Source organism: Oryzias latipes, chromosome 20, assembly GCF_002234675.1.
Source record: "Oryzias latipes chromosome 20, ASM223467v1".
In the NCBI taxonomy this organism is placed as follows: Eukaryota; Metazoa; Chordata; class Actinopteri; order Beloniformes; family Adrianichthyidae; genus Oryzias; species Oryzias latipes.
The window spans coordinates 7,123,087-7,140,106 of NC_019878.2; the positions used below are offsets into that span (position 1 = coordinate 7,123,087).

The 17,020-nt window shown below is 40.4% G+C and overlaps 1 protein-coding gene across 3 annotated transcripts in view; it reads right to left on the bottom strand.

Annotated features, from left to right (window-relative positions):
• Nucleotides 1-17,020, bottom strand: part of znf438 (zinc finger protein 438) — a 61,089-nt gene that overhangs the window by 19,031 nt on the left and 25,038 nt on the right. For 2 of the 3 annotated variants that reach the window (XM_023950069.1, XM_011488708.3), the window contains exon 2: nt 1,149-1,245. The gene's annotated coding sequence lies outside the window, so the exon portion shown is untranslated. The remainder of the gene's footprint in view (nt 1-1,148; nt 1,246-17,020) is intronic. The other variant, XM_011488709.3, reaches the window with a different exon arrangement.

Consider the following 17,020-nt stretch of genomic DNA (forward strand, 5'->3'; position numbering starts at 1 on the left):
ATATTTAAGATGGAAAAGTGGGGGGAACCACAGGAAATGACAGCTGGATGGATGAGTTATTTTTGTAATGAGGTCAGCAGGAGCTCTGGGACTTTATTCTCCTGGGACGAGCACACATATATGTATACATAGGAGGTGAGATGGGGTGTTGCTTTTGCTGATGCTCTGTCCACAGGGAAGATGATAGAAAGGAAGATGAACCGATCCCAAAGTAAAGCTTTCAAGGTTTTCTTTTTTAATAATAATAATAATCCATTTTATTCAAAAGCGCCTTTCAAGAAACCCAAGGACACTGTACAAAACAAAGGTTAAAATAATCATTAAAAGAACAATAAATAGAAATAGACAAAATTTAAAAGTGAATCAAGATGAGAAGGTAGAAATAAATAGATGAGTTTTGAGTTTTGATTTGAAAGTTTGTAAAGAGCCTATGTTACGGAGGTCAGGAGGGAGGGAGAGTTTAGGAGGCGTTTATGATGAGTTTATGATGTAATCTAGGGCGGCGGTCCCCCAACCCCCGGGCCGTGGGTCATTTGGTACCGGGCCCCACGGGATGAATAAATAACTTACATTACTTCCATTATATTTATTTTGGAATCTGAAATATGTTTTTATTTGAAAAATTGCCCGATTCTCTGTTACATCCGTCTATGTCACTCTTGGCGCACGCCATGGCGCTCCTTTCGGTCAAGTGATAGCGCTAAAATAAAGCTCAGGAGCTGGTAAAACGGGTAAAACAGTTTCTCTGCCAAGGGGAAAAGGCCCAGCCAAAAGAAGGAAAGCTACATTTAATAGACAGTACCCCTTTTTTGCACCATGAGTGTGGGAAGGGGAGAGGAGGATGAGACCTGTGCGATGTACAATGACATCGCTGGGGTGTCGTCGCCAACTTAAAAGCTCAGAGCTCGTCTTGCTACGTCTCTGTTCCTCCTTCATCGAAGCGTTGCTACAATAATCCCCCGCCACATCTGAAAGGCCAGTCCGTGAAAACTTTGTATGATGTCATACCGGCCTGCAGCGTTAAAAAGGTTTGGGACAACTGATCTAGGGAATACAGTATGTCAAGGACAGTGCGCTGTTTGAGGGAACAAAGTATGAGTTTTTGAATCAACAGACCAGTTTCTGGTCTTTAAAGAGAAGAAGTTTACCAACTAGATGAATCAGACTTTTCAGCTCCTCCCACAGTCCCCCTCACTCACGACGGTGCCAGGTTTTGGGTCCTGCGCCCCCCTCACCACACTCCCCCTGTGAAGACAGAACACGACTCTTGTTGGTATCTGAAAGGTGGAAAGTAAAAGTCACTTTGCAGCAAGATAACAGGTTTGATTTACAGTTCAACAAGGCTTCAGATTTAAATTAATTTAAAAGCAAAAAAAACAAACTCAAGTCAATAAAAATACATGTTTGTAGATGAGCAGTGGGGGAAATATGTGTTTGATCTCTTGCTGATTTTGTACAAAGAAAATCAAGAAAGAACGTATATACATTTATTTGCATTTAATGCAGGAAAATTCACATTTGATCCCATAGTACCCATTAAGAATTCTGGTTCACACAGAGCAGTTAAGACTCTCCGAATCAACCTGTGACCTGAATTGAATAGACCTGTTTGAATTAATCACCTGTAAAAAAGCTTTCCACAGAATCAGACTCCAAACTCTCCAACATGGAATGACTAAAGAGCTTTCAGTAGATTTAAGGGAGAGGATTGCAGACCTGCTGAAGACAGGAATGGTCTACAAAACCATCAGCAAGAAGCTGGAAGTTAAGGTGACACCTGTTGGTGCCAAATTATAAGAATTACAACATGACCATCCGTCCACCTTTAGGTCTGGGCTCCAAACCAGATCTGACCTGATGGGGTTTCCATCATGATGATAAGAACAGAGAGAAATCAGCCTAAAACAACATGGCAGAACTTAGTTGATGATCTCAAACCAGCTGGAACCACAGTCACCAAGAGAAGCATTGGTGAAACTCTACAGCACAGGTGTTCGTTGGCAAACTTCAGGCCTGAAGCCTGCCAATAAACACCTTCATGATTTAGAGAGAAATTGGGAGAAGGTGCTGTGGTCAGAACTGAGTTCTTTGGCATCAAATCACAGGGCTACTTCACAATGTGGATGGGAGGATGGACAGAGCCATCTACCATCAAATCCTCCTTCCCTCCTTATGCCAGGAGACTTCAAATAGGTCATGGATGGGTCTTCCAACAGGTTATTGACCCCAAACATAAACCCAGGCAACCAAGAAATGGTTGAAGATGAGGCTGGTCAAGATCATGGAGTGGTCCATCCAGTCTCTGGACCTTATAGAAAACCAATAGAGAGAGCTAAAGCTCAGAATTGCCAAGCAGCAGATACCAAATCTGAATGATTAGGAATCATTTACAAAGAAGAGTGGACCAAAAAAGAAACCTGATCATCAACTACAACAGAGGTGGGCACTGAGGGCCGCATTCCTGCATGTTTTCCAGCATACCCTGCTCTGGCATGTTCTAATTGGCTGGACACACCTGAACCAGGTAATCAGCCATGAGTAGGGCAAGACTATCTGGAAATCATGCAGACACACCGGCCCTCGAGGCCTGGAATTGCCCACCCCTGAACTACAAGAAAGGTCTGAACTCAGTGCTGGTAATAAGGGTTTTGCCACAGAGTATTAAATCTTTCCAGCAAGAGGGTTCAAATACCGGTACTTATTTCTCTCAATAAAATGCAAATAGATGTATATCAATTCTTTAAAGGCAATTTCTTGATTTTCTTTTATATCTCACATTTCAATGAATCTACTGGTAGGATGACAGTCTGTCAGTTTCAAACCTACAGAATCAGCAAGCGATCAAATCAGCATTATTATTATTATTATTTTGAAAAACTATTCGGCTAAAACTCCCCCATTGGGTTTGATGTTCTAAAGCACCGTGGGTGCATCTCTGTGAACTGGATGGAATAAACTGTTGCACTGACACCAACAATAATGCGAGCCACAAAGACTACAAGTTGTGGGTTCCAAAAAGTAGATAGATAAGAGTTTCATACGTGTGGGATTTTCTCAGGGGGAAAACCTTAAGAATCAAAAGTCTTTCAAAAAAAATGGAATGACCTACTGGAAGTCACATTTGCTGCTGCAAAAGGCTCTGAAAACAGACAGTGGCTCTATGACCTTAAAATAATGACAACATTTCTGCAAGTACCTGTAATGATGACAGAGGGAGTTTCGTAAAAAAAGGAAAAAAAATATAAACATTCAGGTTGTTACTTTTATTTAAATGTAATAAAAACTGATTTTTGTGACAAACCTGTTTTAGGATAGTTTGAAATTGTTGGTTAATTTTATATGGTGTGATTTAATTTATACACAAGAACGTTTTAAAAATATAATATTAAAATCGTCTTGTAATATTAACAAAAAAGTATTTTGTAAAAGAAGTGGAGATATTTCTTTGGTTGTAAAAAGTAATAAACAATGTACAAGTACGCTTTGAGCCTCAGTCTTGTTGATCACTGTTGAGCATTTCCTGTGCTGTCCCACTAAAAGTACAGAAGTGAAGTCCAGTTCACTAGACTTTCAGCTACTTTGTAGAAATGGTTAAAACCACTAAACTTGTGTCCTTCAAACCTTTAAGCTACATTTATTAGGGCCTCAGCAATGGACGCTAAAACTACCACTTCCAATGAAAGTCTATGTAAGCGCTACACATGCCTGGTGTGAACATAGCAATATTATAGATTGATAGGTGATTATTCATCAATTTTAATACATAGTAATTTAATTATATAAAATCAATTTTTGATATGTGTTTAACTATATTAGATGACAAACACTATTTAAAGGCTTCATAATCTTAAAAATAAACAAGAACATTCAAATATTTGTTATGTATCACTTTAGATCCTTCATTTATACCACTGAAGTGTTGGTTGTGACACGTAATATAGTACTTTAGTTCAAATTGTAAAGTAAGAGTTGAAAGCATTTACCAAAGAAATCCACAGAGAACAAGTGTAAATTTGTTAAATCCATTTCTGGTACCTTTTTTTTTCAAACTGAAGTTTTTGTGATCTGTGCACGGAGCAATGATGCTGAGCTAACAGCCGTGACATGGCGAACACACTCGCAGGGATCGGCATGGCCTGTTTCACAAGTGCACACACACACACACTTTCTCTCTAAATGCCTGTCGCCCTGTTCTCCATTAAAGCCATTGAGCGTCCGTTTAGCCGACAGTGCCGGTGCAGTCGGGGACGCAGGCTGCCCGCTCAGTCACATCCAGGCATCCTAAATAAATAAGGCGCGCTCTTGTGTGTAAATTATTCATTTAACACGCCTTATCCTCTTCCAACAACCTTGTTAGAGCAACTCAGGAGTGGAGAGAGGGCGGGCGTGGAGGAGGTGGAGGCAGACACGGCAGCTCATGTACGACTCAGCAGAACCTGTGGTGCATCCCTAAGCTCTCTGGGCGTTCAGATGTGGGGGGGCTAATTTGCCCTGACACCTCCTTTGTTTCGGGCATAAAGGTGCTCCATACACACAGCTACATATTTGCTCACTCTTTAGCAAACACTGACAAGCACAAACTTAAAGAGAAAAGGAGCACGGCGAGGGAATTTTAGTGAATATTCATGGAATAATCATTCTACTTGTCTGGATGAATTATTGAAAAAATGGGAGTGGAGGCCACGTGATCCTGAAAAGTGAAGGTTGCTCTTTGTGTTTTCCTCATCTTAAACCACAAAAACACAGCAAGCCATCCGCTCGAAACGTGCTGACAATAATGAGTCAGGATGGGGAAGCAAAGGAAATGCTTATCTTTGACAAAACCAACTTTGTGGATGTTAAGCTCCAGGTCAAATGCACAACAGTACACTGTACCTCCTGTCAAAGTAGATATAAGTATGACCCACTCCTGTGAGGAGCACTTACAGGAAAAGAGGACTTAAATCAGAGGAAATCAACCATGTTTTATACAAAGGCAAGAATCTAACATATATATATTAACATATATATATATTTTTTCTGTCAGTCAATCATTAAACTCGCCGTCAAGTGCGTCACTTAATTTACATGCAGAACGACCATTCGATCACCTGCCAATACATAAGTGTGTAGAAAGTTGAGCGTGTTCAGTCATGGTATATTCAGAGTGGACACATTTGGTTCACTTGAAGTGAACCAGAGTTTGTTTCCCCCGATAATCCAGAACATACTTTCAATCTGAATACACCCAAGCGGATCCTGGTCCAGGACTATAGGAACCGCTCTCTGACCCATCTTTCAAGGTGGTCTCGGTTCGTTTCCAATCGGACTGAGCTTCAGTTCACTCAGATTCCTCAGTTTGAATACAATCTGATCCCGGAGCGGAACAACTGAGCCAAAACAGCCACCGTAGCAGACATGAACAGAGTAGAAATGAAGCAACAGATGTACAAGTCGGACAAATGTTAAGCAAACGATTGTCATGTTATCAAACAGAAAAAAAAGAGTGAAAGACCGAATTCTTCCCCTACCCCACCTGCCTTCACCCACAAGTGGCCAGGATAGGCTCCGGCAGCCCCGTGACCCCGAAAGGGGTTTAGAAGATGAATTAATGCATTGGTTTTCATTGTTTTCCCAACAAATTTCATATGTCATAAACACTTAGCAGCGTACTTTCTTGGTCGTTTTCTTGTCAGTAAGCGCCCTGCAGCATGTCTATACCGGACCATAAAGGCAAGTAAAAAGTGATCAGCGAAATATAAATTTGAATCTGTGAAATTACTGCAAAGCGCAGGACTTCCATAATTTCTGCCTCTAGTTGCTTTGCCTGGTAATGACCTTGTAATGACCATTGAGTGAAGAGATCGTTAGTCACATGGTTTTGTTGACAAGCTGTGGTTCGTATGAGGAAAGGCTGAATACGGACCAAACGCAAGGATCAGCACTCTATCCAGAACAAATTAAACGCACCTGTTCCGAGTCAAACTGTTTTTCATGTCTGAATACACCTTTTGATGTAGCTGCTAATGTGCTGGATCTTTTTCTCAACTGGCCCGAGGTCAGCCATTCAAAAAGAACCACGAAATAGAATGCGCACGGAACGTTTTTGTTGTCGGCACACTGCGAACAACAACTCCGTTGGCATGACAACTACAAACAGTCAGGCCGAGTTCAAGAAGATGTTAAAAGAAAAGACAGATGATAAACTAACATATATAAATGTATACATTTTATTCAAAGAAACATCGAAGCTAAAAAAAAACAGCCCAGAGAAAGAGATTTAAACAGATCTGGGACAGCAGCAAAGACCTGTGGAGAAGACGCCAAGGTGTCATGGGAACGGAGTTGCAGCCTAAACAGAGGAACCTGCAAATGTGGACATTCAGACCTTTAATGTTCCACTGTTGTGCAGTAAAAGACACTTGTGAACAACAGGGTCTGTTAGTGACAGTTTTAACAGGGACAGAACAGGCGCGCTGCAGCCACAAAACGTGTGAACCGCAGAATTCAACACTTACATTTATGTGCACACCATATTCTACACCATACTCTTTAATTTCCAATAAAGAGAATATTCTTATTCATTGTGTTTGAATGTGTAAAGGCAAAATGAATGTTCTTTATTCATGCTCTGAACACCGTTTGGTCAATAGTAGTAGATGTCAAGAGTAGTTTCTTTTATAACCAGCAGAGGGGAAATGACCACCTTTACATTTTACTGTTTTGCATCATATTATTAGTAATTCTGCAATTTACCAACTATCTTTTAAAATGCTTTAAATTAAATTGAATTGTGTGGGAAAACAAATCAAATCGGATTTTGAACTTTTCAGTTAAAATTAAAGTGATTCATAATATTGATTGTAATATTCATGTTAGTACAGATCTGTTTGGTATCACATTTTTTTTTTAGAAAATTGTGTTCATTGAAGAAAACATTTCTACCCAATTTTGACTCAAAGTGAATCAGCTGACGAACAATCGCAGTACTAGGGCTGCACGATATGAGGAAAACTTGCCATATTTGTGATCAATGGTACGATGACGATATAGCTTGCGATAAATAAACAAATAACAAAACAACCAAAAACATTATTTCCATTTCACTACAACAGCTTAATTTAAATCAGAGTCCACAAAACTTAAATCATAGTCCAAATGACCCTCGTCTACATAGGAGGCGAACATCTAAGATAAAAGGGCCCCATCCGATTGGTCAACAACATGAAGGCGTCCATCTGATTGGTCAAATGCATAAACGATTTATTTGATTCGTTAAATACTTCAAGCTGCCATAAGTTTGTTTGAGCAAATTTAAGGGAACCAATTATTGAAATTTTCCCCATCTTTTGCAATATGCGTATTGCACAGCTTGATATCACGATAAAGATGAATTTGCCATTTATTGTGCAGCCCTACAGGATAAATTGACACAGTTCTGTCAATTTCTATCTTCCTGCAATTGCTTTGAAAATTATGTTATTTGCTAGAAAATCGTAGACCAACAAAATTTAGCAAATGTTTATGTTGTATCCCAAATGGAATTTTATTTTAATCAGGCTGATCAGAAATAAAACCACATGTATTAAAGGCAATAACAGCAACAACATTCCTTATAATTAAACTGTTTCTTTAAGTAGTTTGATTCAGTCAAATCAAAAAAGAAGACTGTTGAGTTAATACTTGTGCTGTTTAATCTACCAGCATTCCAGAACAGAAAGGAAGGTTAAATTTCTGATTTAAACCTTTTTAATCACATTTTTTATTTTTTTTCTTAATGTCTTCTGTCAAGTGAAACAAGATTTTTAATTCCAAGTCATTGGGCCAGGGTTTGCAGAACTTCAATTGCAGTTCTAGCTTAGTCATCCCAGCCTAACCATGGTTCTGTGTTTCAGAGGTGAACTTTTCCCAGGATTAGCCTGGTCCTCCTTCTGTCTCTCCGACTTCTCAGGCGCCGAGCAGGAGCTTGTTATGTCACCTCTGACAGCGCTCATTAGCAGCCTCCATCGTCTGAATTGAAGTGAAAAGGCTTTAGCCCAAGTAGAGGCCAGCTAGGCTCAACTGGTACAATGGGATCACTGTGTGTGTGAGTGTGTGTGTGTGTGTGTGTGTGTGTGCGTGCGTGCGTGTGTGTGTTTGAGAGCAAGCATGTGCTCAGAGTTAATCACAAAACAATCTTTCATGTCTAAATCGCACCCTCAAGCCACTGTATATTACAGAGGCACTCATACACAATGTGAAATGACATCTGCTGCTTATTTTAATTCTCACTCACAAGCTGCTCCATGTGAGGCCTGATCACAGCATCCTGCTGCCACAGCGGTCCTGCTGGAGTCTGCAATCGTACTGCTGTATGTGCTGCTTTTGTATTACAAGGAAGCTCAGCAGAGAGAGAGAGGACAGTCGAGGTCTGATAAAAGCAGACGTGATCCCCAGGGAGGCCTGTGGTAACAACTATTTCTGAAATACTGACAATACTACCCTGCCCCCTCAAGCCATGGCAGCCATTCATGCTAATATAACAGGTTACACCATAGGCACAAAGCAGAATACAAGTAGATTATTTCCATATCTTTTTCACTCATATAACACTTTGTTCTGCATTAAGTTTTCCAACAAAGTGTTATATGGGTGGATAAAAATGTATATCAATTTGTTCAACAGTTGGCACTTTGTTGAATTTAAATGGTCGCCATCCACGTGTCACTACCAAATCCCTGGGTCCCTGACTGATTAAAGTTCAACCTAGTTTAACTTTCAACACGCATTCATTGGCCACACATTTTGTACATACTGTGGAGCCTAAAAAAAATAATAAATAAAATCGGTCATAGAATCTTCAAATCTTCAATATTGACGCATGAAAGCAAAAGTTTCGAACGTGGAATCCCAAAATGTGCATATAAAGACGTGAGAACTTCTAAACATTAAAAGACAGCTTTTTAATTATATAAATATGAAACCAGGCGAAAGCAAGAGGCAGACAGCCATCAGTTTTAGTTTAAAACCTACACCTAATCTTTTCCAAAACAAATTATGAACAATTATGTCAGCACACTATTGGTATTGGGAGATGAGTCCAGCAACATAGTTTTTCTTTAAGTGTATGGCTGCAATGACCATAACTGCATCTTTGCTCTACCTCACAATCTACTGGTTTATGGTGTTGTCACATGCACCTGTATAGGGGTTGAATGGGTACTGCAGACTTTCGGGTTGTCCGAGCCCGTGAAGGGTAGTAGAGGAACGGTGATTCAAGGCCCATCTCAGGAGTGCAGGTTTGTCCCTTTAGGCCTGTTCAAAAACGAACTTACGATTTCCGTGTGTGTGTAAAGTGTTTTGTTAAGTATTCCTAAGGCTAATGTAAGTTGCGTGCACTTATGGCATGCAGGTGACATGGTCATACACTGGCCCTACGCCACACTCTAGTTACTACTAAGCCTTAATCACAACTACTTTTATGGACAGATATGGGCCACTAGCTTTTTGTCAAAGGACAAACAAAAACTCTGCTGGTCACTCTGCATACTTGAGCTGCTTGTATTTTTTTGGTTCACTGGCCAAAAGAGGCTTAGAGATACTAGCAATTCTACAAGCAGCTCACAGACTTAATACATAGTTTTTTATGTCACCCGATAGATTCTACAAGACAATAATTGACAAAGTAAAGTTTGAAGCTCTTTTGAGTCTACTCTTGGATCTACCACCCATCAATCAAAAAACCCAACTCTAATCCAGTGTAATTTTTTGTAAAATAGCAAAATGCCTGATGACAACAAAAAAAAAAAGAAATTCACCACCCGGGAGTTATCAAGAATGGGAGGGAAAGCAATGCACTTCAAAGAAGCATTTGACCCCAGGTTGTAAACATGTTTATTTGGGGTGTAAAACCAGAACTTTTATAACTGAAATCAATAAGAACTTGTGCACTCCAGTGATTTGTTTTTTTGGGTGGTGGTAGTGGAAGAACAACAGCATTTAGTACCTCCTGGTTTGTTTCAAATTTTGGTATAGAAGGTTGGAGCTTGATACAGGACATTCATTCATGTGGCATGTAAAGCAGCTAAAGCTGTATTTGCATTGGTATTTGGACTGAAGCATTGCCTAGCATCCTAATAAACCCATTTTAAAGTTGGACTTTAAACCTAAAGTCTAAACCTTAAGAAACCTTCTAAACAAGCCGCTTTTCCAAGTTTTGTTTAATCTGTGAGCAGAATGAGAAGGAGAAAAGAGCGAGGTATCCCACAGCTTTAGCCGAAATTAGCCTCCACCACATGAAAAGCTGCCGTCTCTATTCCAGGTCGGGCTGGGAAAATTACAGTCTTGCTCGCTCTACTCTAGCATTAAACCTCAATTAGTGCACAAGTACGGCAATGATGTCATCACCCTGGGACCCAAGAGGCCTGGAAATTCAGGGTATTTCTATACAGCAACAGAAACTTCCAACCGAGATACCTCAGAGCCTTGTGTCTTCTCCGTGAGCAGCTGAGAAACCACCTCCTCCGCTGAGAAACAAGGGCCACGTTAAGCCCGGGGAAAACAAAAGCACAAGAACCTGTGGCCTGGTTCGGCGAACTTTATCAGGAATTTTAATCCTAAGTCCTGACTGGAGCTTTTCCCAAGAGATGAGAGGTCAACAAAGGTAGGACAAGAAAAACTGGCGATGTGACCCCCAGTGACCTGGCAAGAGACACGAGGGGGAGGGAGAGAAGGGTAGCAGACCTGGCTCCTGTCCAAATGCTGACAGAGTGTTTCTACACCGCAACCTAACCCAGAAAGGGAGGAGGACAGTTTAGGACACAACCAGGAAGCCCAGATGCTCATGCTCCTCTATTTTACCAGAAACCTTACTTTGAATAGTATAAAACTCAAGGGGTAAACAAAAGTGGGGCTTGCTCAGTTCAGTTTATGCAACAACATCATTGTTTTAATACAATCAACATCACGCTCAAACGAAGACAAAAATAATTTCAGTTCTATGGTAAAGATAGGGAAGAAGTCAGTGGGACAAATTTGAACAAAATGTGTATGTAAATGCATATTTGCAATGCAAACCCATTTCATTTGATTTGTAAAGAATGAGTTATTAAAGTTGACAGATTGTCAAAACAGAGTAAACTTGTTAGTCTTTTGCACATTATTGCCTCCATGGCCAACATGGTGTTCTTGTTAAAGCAGAAGTTTATTATAAAACTCAGTGACAGACCAAAAGTTTAGTCTGTAATTAAAAATAATTTTAAGCACATATTTGCCAAAACATTTTGCATCCATGGTAATTATTAAATGTAAAGACAGATAACATAAACATGTAAAAACCTTTAAATGTGTAATCCAGTCACTAGAGCTGAAGTTTAGTCTTAGTAATGCCTTAGTTACATTTGAGGGGTTGACCCGTATGGATGCTGTGGGTAGTTGCTTAATTGTTTCATTTCCTACAGTCAGGCTGCAGGCACAAAGCACACGACGGGTAAGCAGTGCGCACTTGAACAGAACAGCACTACCGGCCCCTTGCTCAGAGTTTGGGGGGTCTAAATAAAATAAAAAGTTTGTATGGCCCGCCTGCATCTGACCTACTTCACTGCTTGTATGTTGCCTGCATCATGCCAGCATAAGAAAATGTATGAACATTTTTTGTGTGCCTTGTAAAGGCTTAATCATTTTTTACCTTCAAACCACCTGTATCCACAGTGTTCCATAGTGTGTCATGTGTAAGAATAAGCCACACAAAATGAAGGTGTAAAACTGATTGGCCTTCCTGGCCAATGTAAACTATGTAGAGGATGGTCCTGGTCTGACAGCAGACTAATTCAGCTACATTTCTTTAGACCAGTCCGCGAGGGCCGGCCTCCTGCTGGTTTTCCAGAAACCCTGCTGATTACCTGGATCAGGTAAGGAGGTTTTACGGCAGGTTGGTTGGTTTGTACATTGGCTCTCGAGGCCTGGAGTTTGACACCCCTGCTTTAGACGGTCTTCAGCTTTACAGCATGAAACATAATGTACATTCTCTGGAACACACAGCCTCCACTTAAGTAGACTAATACTAATGTTAGCATTCAAACTTATGCATTGAGAAGTTCATGTTACTGTACAGGAAAAGGGGGTCCAGAATGATTGATTATGCCTATTAGGCCTTTTAATATTTCAAACAGCACATTCAAGTATTTAGCCATAAAGAAATGTGAATTAAATTAAATCTCTGATACAAGCAGTGAAAAGAAACCCCAACGTTCTCTGAAGGTATTTTTTTATTTTTTGTAGTTTGTGGTTTTTCAACACAACTCAGCATGGAAAAGCTTGCAGGCACCATCGTGTGCATCTCTGTACTTTGTAACAGAAAGGGCTGTTCTTCACACCAAGTGAATAATGCATTGAAGCTCCTGGCAACTTCCCACCAGTTTTTCCAAGAAAGCTGCCCGAGGACTCCAGGATCTCTTCGGTGCACCTCGACCTGAAGAGATGGACTGCCCTCACATCTTCAAAGAGAAGTCAATCACTCCATTGACTGTTAGTACCGCCCGGTGGGTTTACAAAACTGCTACTCGTCTCTCGCAGGTGCAGAGGGAAGCGGACTTCTCAGAAAGTGGAACAGATTCTTTTTGCTCTTTTGGAGGCGAGCTCTGACAAAAACTTTGAGCAGGGGTGGGAACGGCGAAGATCAAAAGCTTGCGAGTTCCTGGCGAAGCCGACCCAATCAGCCGAGAGGGCCAAGAAGAGGAGGAGAGAGAAGCACTTCCCTTTTAAATTGATCCCACTGAGACCCTCAAGGTTCCCCTCGCAGGACTTGCAGAAAAGCGATAAAAATCTGGCCCTGTGGATCTGACGACGAGCTGGGAGGGAAGATGAAGAAGAAAGACAGATTTGGGGGGGAAAAAGAGATAGAACAGATAGGATCAGTAAAGGTGGGGTTTGCTGGGGAGCCAAGAAAGGTGGGCTCGTTCTCTGAGGGGGAATCCAGACATGAGCGTGCCAGCAACGTTAGTGCAGAGAGGATTGGTGCTATCAGCTTTCAGACCTTTGGTACAAATCTAATGATGAGCTCAACCTGCCAGCCAGGCTGGATTTCTATTCTGGCCAAGACCTGGGGGCTAAAACCTTGGACTGCCTGGAGCTGGCCTGAGATCAGACTTTGGACGAGGCTGTTTTCTACTCCGAGCTGAAGCCTTGAAGGAACAAACACTATCAGAGCGACCCACAGACCTTACAGCAGTCTTTAAATAACAAACTGCCAAAGAAAAAACCCACTCTTTTGATGTTGTGATTATCTAAAAACTAGGCAAACATCACATGTGTTTATCTTTTGTCCCTTACCAGACACCCTATTGTGAAGGCAATCTTCTAAGGTATCAACTTATTTGCTGTTTTTTTGACAGTTGAACTTCAAAAATTTTTTTGTTACAAACCCCTCCCCAAACACACACACACACAAATCAAGCAAAAATGTCAAATGTTCTTGTTATTTTTGAATTATTCTTATTTTTAATTGAAGCTACAATCACACTGCTCTCGGCAACGTGCATTAAAAGCAACCACTTCAATGTCTGTGTAAATTCGGATTGTGTTTCAGGCTTCCACGTTCAAAACTCACCCTCAACTGTAGCTACACAAGTTTTTCTACGGCCGTTTTGGGCTCTACTCACTATATGCATGTCCATTGAATATGCATTAATAGTTAAAACCTGGTCAAACTTTAACCAATCAGGGACTTGGACTTGTTAGTGAAGTATGCATGGCATTCCCTTTGATTCATGAAGGGAAAATCGTTTAAAAATTGATCATGGAAGATAAATTAATAATTGTGATTTGTGCTCGGGTTGAATTCTATGACACCAAGTTTTGGGTATTTCGGAATAGAGCTGTGAAAGAAAAAGCCTGGAGCAAGATTTGTGATCTTACTCTGTTTGACTTTTGGCATCAAGCTTCTTCCAACTGTAGGTGGTGGGCATGCGCTAGTAAATGGTAGAAAAAGAAGAAGAATAAGCCCCTCCCTGCTTGTCCATTGAAAGTGCGTTCAATAATGAGTTGTTGAATGCAGGTCACATGCCGGGTGTTAACGTAGCTTAACACAACATTTCTAATTGGCTAGAAGCAAAATAACAGCTAAAAAACAGACTCAATAATGACCACAAAATGCGCCAAACGATGACAACAAATATTTCAAGTCTAGGACAACACTAAAATGCTTATGGGCAAAAAGATAAACCATCCAACCATCGATTTTCCAAACCCACAGAATCCTTTTTTGGCGTACGGGGATGCTTGAGCCTGTCCCAGTGACTATAGGGCAAAGGCAAGGCATAAGGATAAGCCAAAATACCCAAAAAGTTAGAATGACAAATTTTTATTTCCAGATTTGTATTTCCTGTTGAATTCAAGGAGAGAGATACACTTTACTATTTGAGCCAAATATTAAAAACAATCACACTTTTTACTCCAGGTATTTACACGGAAGAAGCAATGACAGCATACAATTCCTGGACAGGTATACAGGGTAATTTGAATAATGAATGCAATTTGTCCCTGCAATGCCGTCATTACATAAAAAATACAATGAAAGGAGACAAAGTAGACAAAGCACTATTAAGGAAAGCATAAACAAGTAAAAACCTTCACCCAAGCATGGAATTATGGCTGCAGGATATGAGGATAACTGGCGGTATGCGATATTAGTGATCAATATTGTAATGACGATATAACTTGCGGTACATAAGTTACGTTTTAAGTTTTCCACTTCACTTTCCAACCGCTAGTTGGCAGCAAAGCACACGGAGTCTCTTTGAGCAGCTCTACACTACACAAAACATCCACATCCACTCTCCTACATCTCCAACAAAAATAACACTCTGCCACATTTTTATTGGTCTACCATCTTGGTTTTGGCAGGTAAAGCTGTTCATCCAAACGACAGATTTTTTTAGTTTGATTTTGATTTGAAATGGTTTATTTCAAACAATCACATAAGAATAATACACAAAATAGGCCTGGTCGAAAAATCGATTGAATGAATTAATTTGAATTTTTTGTTACAGGCAATTTAAAAAATAACTACATCGAGTTTTTGTGTAATGGCGCATTTTTGGCTCCCCAGAGTTTCAGTGGCGTTAGTTACACAAGGCAGTATGGCAAGCGACAAACAACAACATCATAGCACACATGACACAGCAAGCGACAACATGGCTACTGGTGAGAATGGGAAGTTTGTTCCCAAGAAAGGACTAAAATCATCTGTTTGGAACTGGTTTGGGTTTACAGCCACGGAGGTGGAGGAAGAGACCCCACGCTGCAACATTTGCCTAAAGCCCATCGCAGTCAAAGGCAGCAGCACCACAAACCTATTCCAACACCTGAAACAGAGACATCCAGCCGAATATGAAAAATGCCAGACTCTCCGAGGCGAACAAAACCTCAGTGACCAAAAAAACATAGCTAAAAAACAGCTAACTGTAGCCAAATCCTTTATACACGGCACCGCATATGACAGGAAGGGGCACGGTGGAGAACAATCACTGAAGCAGTCGCTTTGCATATAGCTAAAGACATGGTACCCATGTAAACTGTGAAGAAGACGGGGTTTATTAATTTAATTAAAACCTTACACCCCATATATGAGCTAACCCAGAGGTGGGCACTGAGGGCCGCAGTCCTGCATGTTTTCCAGCATACCCTGCTCTGGCATGTTCTGATTGGCTGGACACACCTGAACCAGGTAATCAGCCATGAGTAGGGCAAGAGTATCTGGAAATCATGCAGACACACCGGCCCTCAAGGCCTGGAATTGCCCACCCCTGAGCTAACCAGCCACAAGTTTGATTCCAAGAGTGTGTTCATTTATTTATTATTCATCCCAGAAATGAGGGTTACATTTGTCTTGCGTTTGATTAAATAAAAGCCAAATTTGCTTCAAGTTGTCTGCCGTTTGCTTTACTTAAGAAGGGGGGGGGGGGGGGGGGGGTCTGGAAAAAAAAATTGGAAATCGAATTAAAAAAAAAAGAAATCGGAGAATTTTTTTTTAGGCCATATCGCCAAGCCCTAACACAAAAACAATACAATCATCAGTTATGCATTCATATAGTGATGTATTAAACAGGATAAATAGGTATCAATAGGATCCTTAGGTATCAATAAAGCACATGACAAAGATGAATTACTTAAATTATTAGGTAAAAAATAACTTTTAGAAATCAACATGACAAATGCAGAAATATATGCAGATTATGTTAGTTATAAAAATTATGTATATGATTAATAAAAATAATACTGTATAAGTAAAATAGACATAACACTGTTTCGAAAACATTAATAGCAAAAATGTATCAAGTGTCAAAAGTTAAAATATGTGCAAATCATGTTACATTCAGAAGAATCATGAATCATAGATTAAAAAAAGGTGTTTCATCAACTATGTAGCTCTAATAACTAAAACTCCACCATTTTCAGTAATGTTTCAACCTTAATAAATGATCAAACAAAACTGGCCATAATCAGAACAATCACTCTTCAGTTTATAGCACCAAAACAGCCAAACTGTGACAAATAGCCAATGCTAAGCGGGAATATCTTACACTCTCTTAAATAAGCAGCTCCACTAATACTATTAAAAAAGGCCAGAGGCGGACACGCCCCCTTCTCGCTCTGCTCCACTTCCAACAGCCCCCCACCCTCCCCCTGTGACAAATGCCCTGAAATCGTGCAACTATTTAGCATCAATATTTTGACATTTCATTCAGCTGACTCTCGAGACAAAGCCATTTATTTAATTGGCTGGATAAAAATTGGCAGTAGAAGCAAACTCAAAGTTACGTGACCGGGGCTCAGTTGCCACAGGTAACCTTTTAGGAGGGGCTTGCTATGGCAAATTGATTGCTGAGGGCGCAGACTCATCATGAGTGCTAATTTCCAGAGGCAGCGCACAGTGGAGCGGAGGGGAAAAGAGGCTCTATTTATAACAGAGGGAAACAGGAGAGGGGGATTAGACTGTCATTAGAATGAAAAGCACAGAAGAAAAAAAAAATCAATTTCAGGGTTTAAAAAGCTGACAAACACA